The 9,712-nt window shown below is 42.1% G+C and overlaps 1 pseudogene; it reads right to left on the bottom strand.

Annotated features, from left to right (window-relative positions):
• Window positions 1–6,851: 6,851 nt before the first annotated feature.
• On the bottom strand, window positions 6,852–8,601 carry LOC132223488 (RNA-binding protein FUS-like; annotated as a pseudogene).
• Between the last annotated feature and the right edge of the window lie 1,111 nt (window positions 8,602–9,712).

Genomic DNA, 9,712 nt, shown 5'->3' with positions numbered 1-9,712 from the left:
CAGGGGGCAGATGCTCAATGCAAGAGCTGCTAAGCTGCAGTGACTTGACAGTGGCAGTTCTCAGGTGATGTACCCCGAAACCAGAGAGGAGGGAGTCTGATTCCTCGTGGAGCCACACACAATTCCACCTTCAGCCATGGGTTATGTTATTGCTGAAGCACTGTAGGCCTCAAATCTGGTTTACTGCACACTTGTGCTTGCATTCCATACCCTGTATGACAGCAACTTTGCAGAGTGATCCTCTCACGCTCTGGGACCCCTCGGGGGGTCAGAGAGCTGGTTTTGGCCAAATCCCCACAGGCCAGGCCAAGGGACCCTACCTGCTGGAGGGACCCTGCTTACTCCACAGATGCCCTTTGAGCCACAGCGCCACCCCAGGTGTGGCCATCCAAGGAGGGACCACGGGAGGTTGGCTCCAGGGCATGTCTGGTCTGTCTTGCACAGTCCTGCCCCGCCGGCCACCTTCTAATTAATTTCCTTTCAATGTGCACAAATCTGTGTACTGGGTCACTAGTATGATTATAAAAAGCATTTCACTTACTTTCTATATTTCTAAGAATTTTAGAACACCCAATCCTTACAAGCACTTGTCTTTAAATTAATTTTTAACAACACACACCAAGATACAGATACAAAAACAGGAGTCTGAGGAAGAGTGTGTTCATTTGTCTTCATTGATATGAGTCAGGTCAAGGGTTTCTTGTAAATCTTTGGTAGACAATCCACACTTCCCTCATCTCCTCAAGCCACAAGCAGAATTTCTCTGATGATTAGCATGTCTATATGCAAGACTCAGCAGAAGCTATTAGCCCGAAGGCCCTGAAAACAAAGCAGAATTGATCAAGATGGAGTCAGAAGGACCAAGCATTTTACTCTGTTACAATTACCCTCTTTTGCTGTTTATTTCTCCATCTTTTATATATATATACATATATATTTCTTTATTGATTTAAGAGAGGAAGGGAGAGGGAGAGAGAGAGACAGAAACATCAATGATGAGAGAGAATAGAATCATTGATTGGCTGCCTCCTGCATGGCCCCTACTGGGATTGAGCCTGAAACCCAGGCATGTGCCCTTGGCCAGAATCGAACCTGGGACCCTTCAGTCCACAGGCTGATGCTCTATTCACTGAGCCAAACCAGCTAGAGCTATTCCTCAGTCTTGAGGGAAATTGGGTAACCAGGTCCAGGTTTATTTAAGAGGGAGGAATAGCTTTTAATATGAAGTTAGATTCCTCTGCCCATTGTTTCCTTCTTATCTAACTCTTATACCCTCACACCCACCTCTTCCATGATGGTCCCTGAGACTTATAGGGGGAATTCTGGGTGTTCAATTTGAACAAAGAATAAAGAGTAACTTTTGTTGTATGTATCCTGGGACCCAAACCATGATAAGTTGGCCACCATGCAAACACTTCCTTATTACTCTACAAGTAATCTAAAGTAATCCTATTGTCAAAGGCAAGTATGTCAAACTCAAAGGCTAACACAGGACACATAAACAAGGTTTAAGTTTGTGTGGGCCGCAAAAAAACCCACAAAAGTTTCAATATTCATAGAAACGTAGGTTTATTTTGATAGAGACATGCTGAATACAAAGGACTAAAATACGCGAGTAATCATTAATGAGTATTTGTTGTGGACCACATGTGGTCTGCAGGCCGCAAGTTTGACATGCTTGGTCTAGGGACTCAACACAAGGACTCTAAGGTGGTTTGTTAGCATATTAGAGCTTGAACAGTAGAGCAGGCCTAATGGCTGACTATATGGGTTAAATTACATAAGATTTGGTTTGCATCTGGGGCTCAGGTAAACTTTCTGTGTGGCTCATACAGCATCAATCACTGAGATTATTTAAGTATGAGCTGTTGTGTCAATTTCTCTGAAATTTATATCATGTAAAACAAAACAAAATTCAAAGACAATGGATAGCACTAGAATCTAATATCCACCAAAATGTATTATACTATGTATTGAAATGTACTTTTCATCACTTCTTGGCCTTTCAGCTAAGATCAAATGTGAAGTATACTTTTCTGTCTATGATCACCCCCATTTTTACCAAAGATAGACAAATTAAGACTAATTTATCTACAAAATAAATCTACTTTCAATAAAATTGGCCTGATTGTTTGTATAAATTCAGCAAAAAAACCCCAAAATAGTAATTAACCATATGGGCACCTTTAAATCTGCTTTGCTGGAATTTTCCTAAGTAGTATTCAGATTTAGCTTTAAATAGTCTCTCAAGGCTAAGAAGCTAAGCCACATACTTGCCATCAGACTTTTCCTGCAATACCTATAGATTTGGGCAAATTCTTCTCTTCTCAATGTTCCCAATGTATCCTGAGGTTCTTTCTTTGCATCTCCCAGGAAGCAACCTTTGATCTTGACCTGTAAAGTCTGCTGTGAACCATGTAAACAAGGTATCAGGCTGTCTTCCTAAAGGGGCTTTTATTGGCTTCCAAAGTAAATCTTAACTCCTCAAAGGCTTCTGGTCATATCCAAGTATATGCATGTCTCTCTCAGACATGACATTCCAGTCAAAGTCTTGGTAATAAACCAATTTAACATTCTTACTGAACTTATGCAAATAATCACATTGTCATAAAAATACTCACTTATTACTGGATTCTGGAGAGATCAAGTAGGGAGAAAGAAATAAATGTTTTAATTCTGCTTGCAGAAGTGTAATTTACCAAACGGCTAAGTCATAGGTAAACAAGTTTCTTTTTATCTCGATAACCATTTTCATCAGTCCTGTATAATTAAATTTGCTGTGCTTAAATTCAATTTTTCCATCCATTCTCTAGACTTTGCCTGATAATTGAGAGCAATAGGGTAAGTGATAATTATAAGAAGTTTGCAAGGCTGTTCATCAAGGCTCATATGATTTTTCTCAGTGAAGTAAGTGGGTGCCCCAATCACTAAAGATTGTGGAAGGTATACCCCAAGTGGGAAACACATTTTCTAAGAATCAGACTTGTGGCAGGAGAAAGCTTCAACTAATTCAGAAAGCATACACACAAAAACAAGAACATATTGATAACCTAAAACAGGGGTTCTCAAACTTTTTAAACAGGGGGCCAGTTCACTGTCCCTCAGACCGTTGGAGGGCCAGAATATAGTTTAAAAAAAAAAAAACCTATGAACAAATTCCTATGCACACTGCACATATCTTATTTTGAAGTAAAAAAACAAAACGGGAACAAATACAATATTTGTATTTGCATGTGGCCCGCAGGCCGTAGTTTGAGGACCCCTGACCTAAACTAAGTGGCAGTTGAATGAAGAACAGCTTAAATGTACTATGCTGAATAAAGGCATGAAAAAACTGAGAAAATGCTAGGGAGTCAGGAAAAAAATAAACAGCTGTCTTGGGTTTTCCATAGCCCTGACTATATTTAATTTAAAGTTATTGTTTACCCACCTTAATGTCTCTGATTCAGAAACAGACTGTTGCCATTTTACAAGAACATCAGGATGGCAAAACTCTGGCAATGAGGGGCCATTTTTGCAAAAACAGAATGGACTTCATCCACATGTGCCACACTCTGATACTCAGGTTCAGTCATTTTAGTGTGTCCCTCCCTCAATTTTGATGACAGACATGTTATTTCAGGAAAGCTCAGATTTCCAGCAATTTCATATATTTTTCTGGAACATTTGTAACATGTACTTATATAAATACAATATAAAGAAGGCTCAATGCTATTTTTTATTTCACAATGTTTTTCATGTCATTTCAAAACACTAAAACAAGCCTAATTAGTTTAATATTTCTCTTTTGTAAGGAGAGAAAACAAATCTTTTGAGGTGTTTCAGGGGCCCTTCTTGAATATCTGTTATTCACAGGCTAAGAGTCTATTTATAATTTAAATTTGGAGAAGTTTGTCAAAATATATCAGAAAGTTTGGACATTTGAGGAGATTCCGTTTTCTTAAGTAATCAAGTACCTGATTAAGACAATATTACAGTATCAGACCAATAGTCCTTTTCAGAAGAAAGAAAAACCTAAACCTAACTCTAATTTTGCAACAGCTTACATCTGATATTAAAATTCACTTACTTGATTAAATTTATTTTTATCTTAATAAGCTTGAACTAACATAAAACTTTCTTTCCCAGGACCCTTATACAGTAATGACTCAGATATTCAATAAGTACCTATAATTTAATTTAGCTGACAAAACTTTAAAGTTCCAAGTTTACCAAAGGGAAGTATAAAGCCATTGTAAACCTAAAAGAAACTTTTTATCCTACTTACATTTTTTTTCTTGCTGACCAACTTTGCAACAGAAATAACATGACCTATTTAACCAAACCAAATTCAAAACCAGTTTTAATATATCTTCCCAGATCACATGATTATGAAAAGCATTTCACTTATTTTCTATATTTCTGAGAATTTTAAAACACCCAACCCTTACAAGCACTTGTCTTTAAATTAATTTTAATAACACACACACACACACACACACACAGCAAAAGACAAAAACAGGGGTCTGAGAAAGATTGTGTTCATTGATGTGAGTCAGGTCGAGTTTCCTGCAAATCTTTGGTAGACAATACATACTTCCCTTATCTTCTCAAGCCACAAGCAGAATTCCTTTAATGGTTAGAATGTCTATATGCAAGACTCAGCAGAAGCTATTACCCTGAAGGCCCTGGAATAAAGCAGAGTTGAACAGACAAGTCAGAGAGACTGAGCATTTCACTCTGTTACAACATTTTCATTTCAAGGATGAGCCAATGCAGCCTTGACAGCCAATATTCCAGCCCCTTGACTCATTGAACTGGTTTTGTCAGTCTCTGGGCAAAAGAAAACACAAATATCCAATTGCACAATTATTAAAAAGGTAATGAAATTAGACTCATTCAAAGAATGAATTGTGTAAATATTTATTTATGCTTTTTTAGGCCTCTTCCAAAACATTAAGCAGAAGTTTACCATCCAACGTGGATATTGGTGAAAAATTATATTTATTGAACACTTATAAGAGGCTCTACACCAGCGGTTCTCAACCTGTGGGTTGCGACCCCTTTGGAGGTCGAAAGACCCTTTCACAGGGGTCGCCTAAGACCATCAGAAAACACATATATAATTACATATTGTTTTTGTGATTAATCACTATGCTTTAATTATGTTCAATTTGTAACAATGAAAATACATCCTGCGTATCAGATATTTACATTAGGATTCATAACAGTAGCAAAATTACAGTTATGAAGTAGCAACGAAAATAATTTTATGGTTGGGGGGTCACCACAACATGAGGAACTGTATTAAAGGGTCACGGCATTAAAAAGGTTGAGAACCACTGCTCTACACAGTTAAATGCTTTACACAAATTCCCATTTAATCCTCATATCAATCCTATGTGGAAGGTATTAATACTGACTCCACCACTCTGTCCCTAGGAATTGAAAGGCTGCTACCAGATCCTGCACTCTTAAATACTATGCTACTCTGTGTATCATTTTGAAAGGAGGGTGGTAAGGATTATGTGAACCAAAGTGGACTTGACCAATGCTACTAAAAAGTGTGGGCTGCAGACCAGTGCTGCTCTGTGAACTGTATTTTAATGGTCTGTGATGACATAAATCAGAAATTGAGACTTAGCTTTTACAGACATTTATAGCAATGTAACAGGGTATTTTTTTTTTAAGTTGAACCTAATTATTAAAAAACTAGAGGCCTGGTGCATGAAAATTCATGCACTGGAGTGGGGGGGTCACTCAGCCTGGCCTGCCTCTTTCACAGTCCAGGAGCCCTCAGGGGCAGGAAGTGACCCAGCAATCAGGGGAAGGTGACACCCCATCACATCTCTGCTGCTGCCACTGTCAGCAGCACAAGCCTCGGCCGGCCCTGGCTACCTGAGCCTCAGGCAGCCCTGGGCAGCTGGGCAGCCAACGTCTGAGGCTTGCCTACACCTCAGGCATCAGCTGGGAAGTCACCATCCGAGGCTTGCCTGCGCCTTGGGCCGGCCCTGGGTGGCTGGGGGCCTGAGGGGACTGGGGGACTCTGGAGGCAGGCAAGCGGCAAGGCTGGGCCCGCCACAAGGCCAGGCCCGCCTGGAGATGGGCCCAGCCTTGCTGCGCCTGCTGCCCTGGTGGGGCTGAGGGGACTGGGCACTGTCATCTTGTGGCTGTGGTCAGTGCCACCTTTGAGGGAGTGGCAGTCAAATAGCATATTCCCTCCTTATTGGCTGTGGATGCCACCATCTTTGCAATGGCATGAGGATCAATTAGCATATTCCCTTTTTATTAGATAGGATTGGGGCTTGTATTTTGGATGTGTTTGATTTTTAGTCAATATCATTTTATAGTAATTAATTCTTATAGTATTTTATTTTATTAATTTAATGAAAACAATGTCTTTCATTTTATTTTTTTCTTTATTGATTAAGGTATTACATATATGTCCTTATCCCGCCATTGTCCCCCACCCCTACTCATGCCCTCACCCCTGTGGGTAATCAGGAGTTGAAAGGTTATAAAATAACTAGAGGCCCAGTGCATGGATTCATGCACCATTGGGGTCCTTCAACCTGGCCTGTGGGGATCAGGCTGAAACCGGCTCTCTGACATCCCCCGAGGGGTCCTGGATTGAGAGAGGGCAATTCTTGGGTGACACACCCCAGAATTGGGCTCCCTCTTCTCTGGTTCCAGGTGCGTGACCACAGCTCAGCAGCTCCTTCATTGAGCATCTGCCTCCTGGTGGTAAGTGGTGTCATAGCTACTGGCTAGTTGGTGGGTCCACCAGTCGGCCAGTCACTTAGGCTTTTATATATATAGATGAGAGTCACAGTGGGGAGGGGAAAACATGTTCCAGAGTCTCAGGAGGCAGGCTAATTTGACCTCTCCCTGTGATCCTGTATGTGGTCACTCCTAGAGTCCATCTTGCCAGGGCTAAAGCCACCTCTGTTCCCCCCACCCCTGCCCCCTTTGAAGACCCCACCTCAGTTTCAGTAGATGCTCTGATCATAGCCTCTTCTGCCACCACAACAATCATCTCCATAGCTATCCCTGACATGAGAGCCTCCTGGTTCCTGTCCTAGACCATTTGGTTTAGGGGCCTTACATGGTAGCATTCATTCCTCCAAGAGAAGTTCATGTTCTCACATGTAGGGTTAGAACATTTCCAGGCCCCAACTCACTGCTGTCCTCCACTGCCACAACCTCTGCTTGGGAATCCTTCCCAGCCACCATCACTACTGTCACCACCTACCTAGCCTCCATGGCCTATGGGTCCTCCTCGCCCTCGGCCTCCATGACCATTGCCACCAACCCAATTGAAATCTACTTTCCAAATAACAAATAAGACCTTGATAGGATTCCCAGATAATTCTTTACCATCAAACCAGTCAATAGCTGCTTTAGCATCAGGTGGATCATTAAATGATACCATTGCCTCTCCCTTCAGCTTGCTCCATTCCCTGTCTATGTATAGATTAAACATGGGTTATCCTGTTTTCAATTTGTCTTAATAATACCATTCTGCTTGAAGTAATCAGTCACAGACTCACTTGTAACATTCTCACCCAGGCCTTGCATGAAGATGGTGGTGTTTAAATTATCCTGTTCAGAGTCATGACGTGATCTTTAGTCCTGAAGGCCAACAAATATTTTGAAGCCACCATGTCACTTCTGCCCATGCCACTTCTACCTCTATGGCCACCTCCATGACTTCTGGGTTCATAGTCACCACTGCTGCAGTTTTAACCACTGCCACTGACCTGACCTTGTCCCCCACAGTCATGCTGGCCTTCCCCCTACCCACCTCCACTCTAATCCTGATTGCCATACCTGCTGTCACTGTTGCCACCACTCATGAAGGACTGATCTTGGCCATAGTTACCTCCAGCACCCCTTCTGCCACCTCCACTGTTACTGATGTACTCCTTCTGATGTCCATAGCCCTGAGGAGGATTCTAAGAGCTTTGCTGCTGTCCATAGCTAAGTTGCTATCCACCATAGACAGACTGCTGATCACAGCTTTCACTTGGGCTGCCCATATTTGTTGCTCTGATAACTGATACCATAGCCTCTTTTTAAAAAATATTTTTATTGATTTCGGAGAGGAAGGGAGAGGGAGAGAGAGGGAGATAGAAACATCAATGATTGGAGAGAATCATTGATCGGCTGCCTCCTGCATGCCCCACACTGGGGATTGAGCCCACACCCCAGGCATGTGCCCTGACCAAGAATTGAATTGTGACCTCCTGGTTCATAGGTTGACACTCAACCACTGAGTCACGCTGGCCGGGCTACCATAGCTTCTTGAGGTACTGCTAGGAGCCGGCTGCTGGCCATAGATAGGGTAGACTGCTGCCCATAAGAACTGAAAACTCTGGCCACTGCCATAGCCACCAGTTGAGCCTTATCCCTGGGGAGCTGACTGTCATAGTTGTTCTTAGTCTGTCCATAAAAAGCATAGGCACTCTGGTCATAGACTGGAGTGTCCCCTGACTGGCAGTTACTACCATAACTCTGTTGTTCATAGGGCCGATTGCTCTGTTGGGAATAACCCTGCCCAGGCTGGGTGGGGTAGGCCCCATAGCTTTGGGTTGCTTGTTGGATATAGCCATTTGAGGCCATGTTAGTATATGTACACACAGACAGACATGCAACAAGATTCCAACACCAAAGAGCACTGATACATCAAAGACTCATTCTTATAGCATTTTAAAAAAGCATCAGTCCATGATAGATTGAATTTTTTTAAAGGAAAGAAACGCTGGTCTTTAATTATAGGTACTTTGAGAAGCACTGGACTAAGTAGCATATCTTTGTGATGACCACTGTAGAAAGAAAAAAAAAAAAGAAGACAGTAAAATTTGAGCCTCTTCATGAGGTTTGTGTAAATTTTCTTATCGGCCCTCTCCACTTCCCACTGAAAAATTTACCCATTTTTCTGTTGGGTTTTAGGAGAACAATCAATAACACCCCTTTTCTTCTTGCTAATTTGAAAGCAACTGAAACACAGATGCCAAAGTCAAATAGATCAAAGTATCAGCTACAAAACTGACTGGAGGACAGAGCTGAGATGTGAGACCTCAGCTGTTTTCAATTACTCCTCTGATCCCTGAATTAAGGAGCCTCACCCACCTAGTCACAGGCTCAGTGGGACAAGCTCGGGCCTCCTCCCATAAGGAAGAGCAAACCACAATGTGTAAAACCCTTAGGCAGAGGTCCTGAAATGGCAGAGCAGAGCATTCTCAATTTCTTCTCAAAAAACTCATTACTCAGATAAGTCTCCCTTCACTTGGTTAGGGGAAAACGGAGGGCCAAAGGGAGAGACCATGAGTATCCCTCTAGTGCAGTGGTTCTCAACCTTGGCTGCACATTAGAATCACCTGGGAATCTTTTTAAAATCCTGATTTCTGGGCCTCATCCTCCGGAAATTCTGTTTCTTTGTTACTAATGTTGTGGCCCCACCCCATAACAAAGAAACAGAATTTCCGGAGGATGAGGCCGAGAAATCAGGATTTTAAAAATATTCCCAAGTGATTCTAATGTGCAACCAAGGTTGAGAACCACTGCTCTAGTGTATATTCCCACAAGGAAATATAAGGTTTGCAGTGGTCGGCAAACTGCGGCTCTTCGACAAAATACCAACTTCTGAGCATGGGCCGCGAAGTTTCAATCCCACTGTACATGTGCGCCCGCACGTGGTATTTTGTGGAAGAGCCACACTCAAGGAGCCAAA

Source organism: Myotis daubentonii, chromosome X (genome assembly GCF_963259705.1).
Source record: "Myotis daubentonii chromosome X, mMyoDau2.1, whole genome shotgun sequence".
Lineage (NCBI taxonomy): Eukaryota > Metazoa > Chordata > Mammalia > Chiroptera > Vespertilionidae > Myotis > Myotis daubentonii.
Note: the sequence above shows the minus strand (reverse complement) of the source record. Positions and strands in the feature narration are given on the sequence as shown.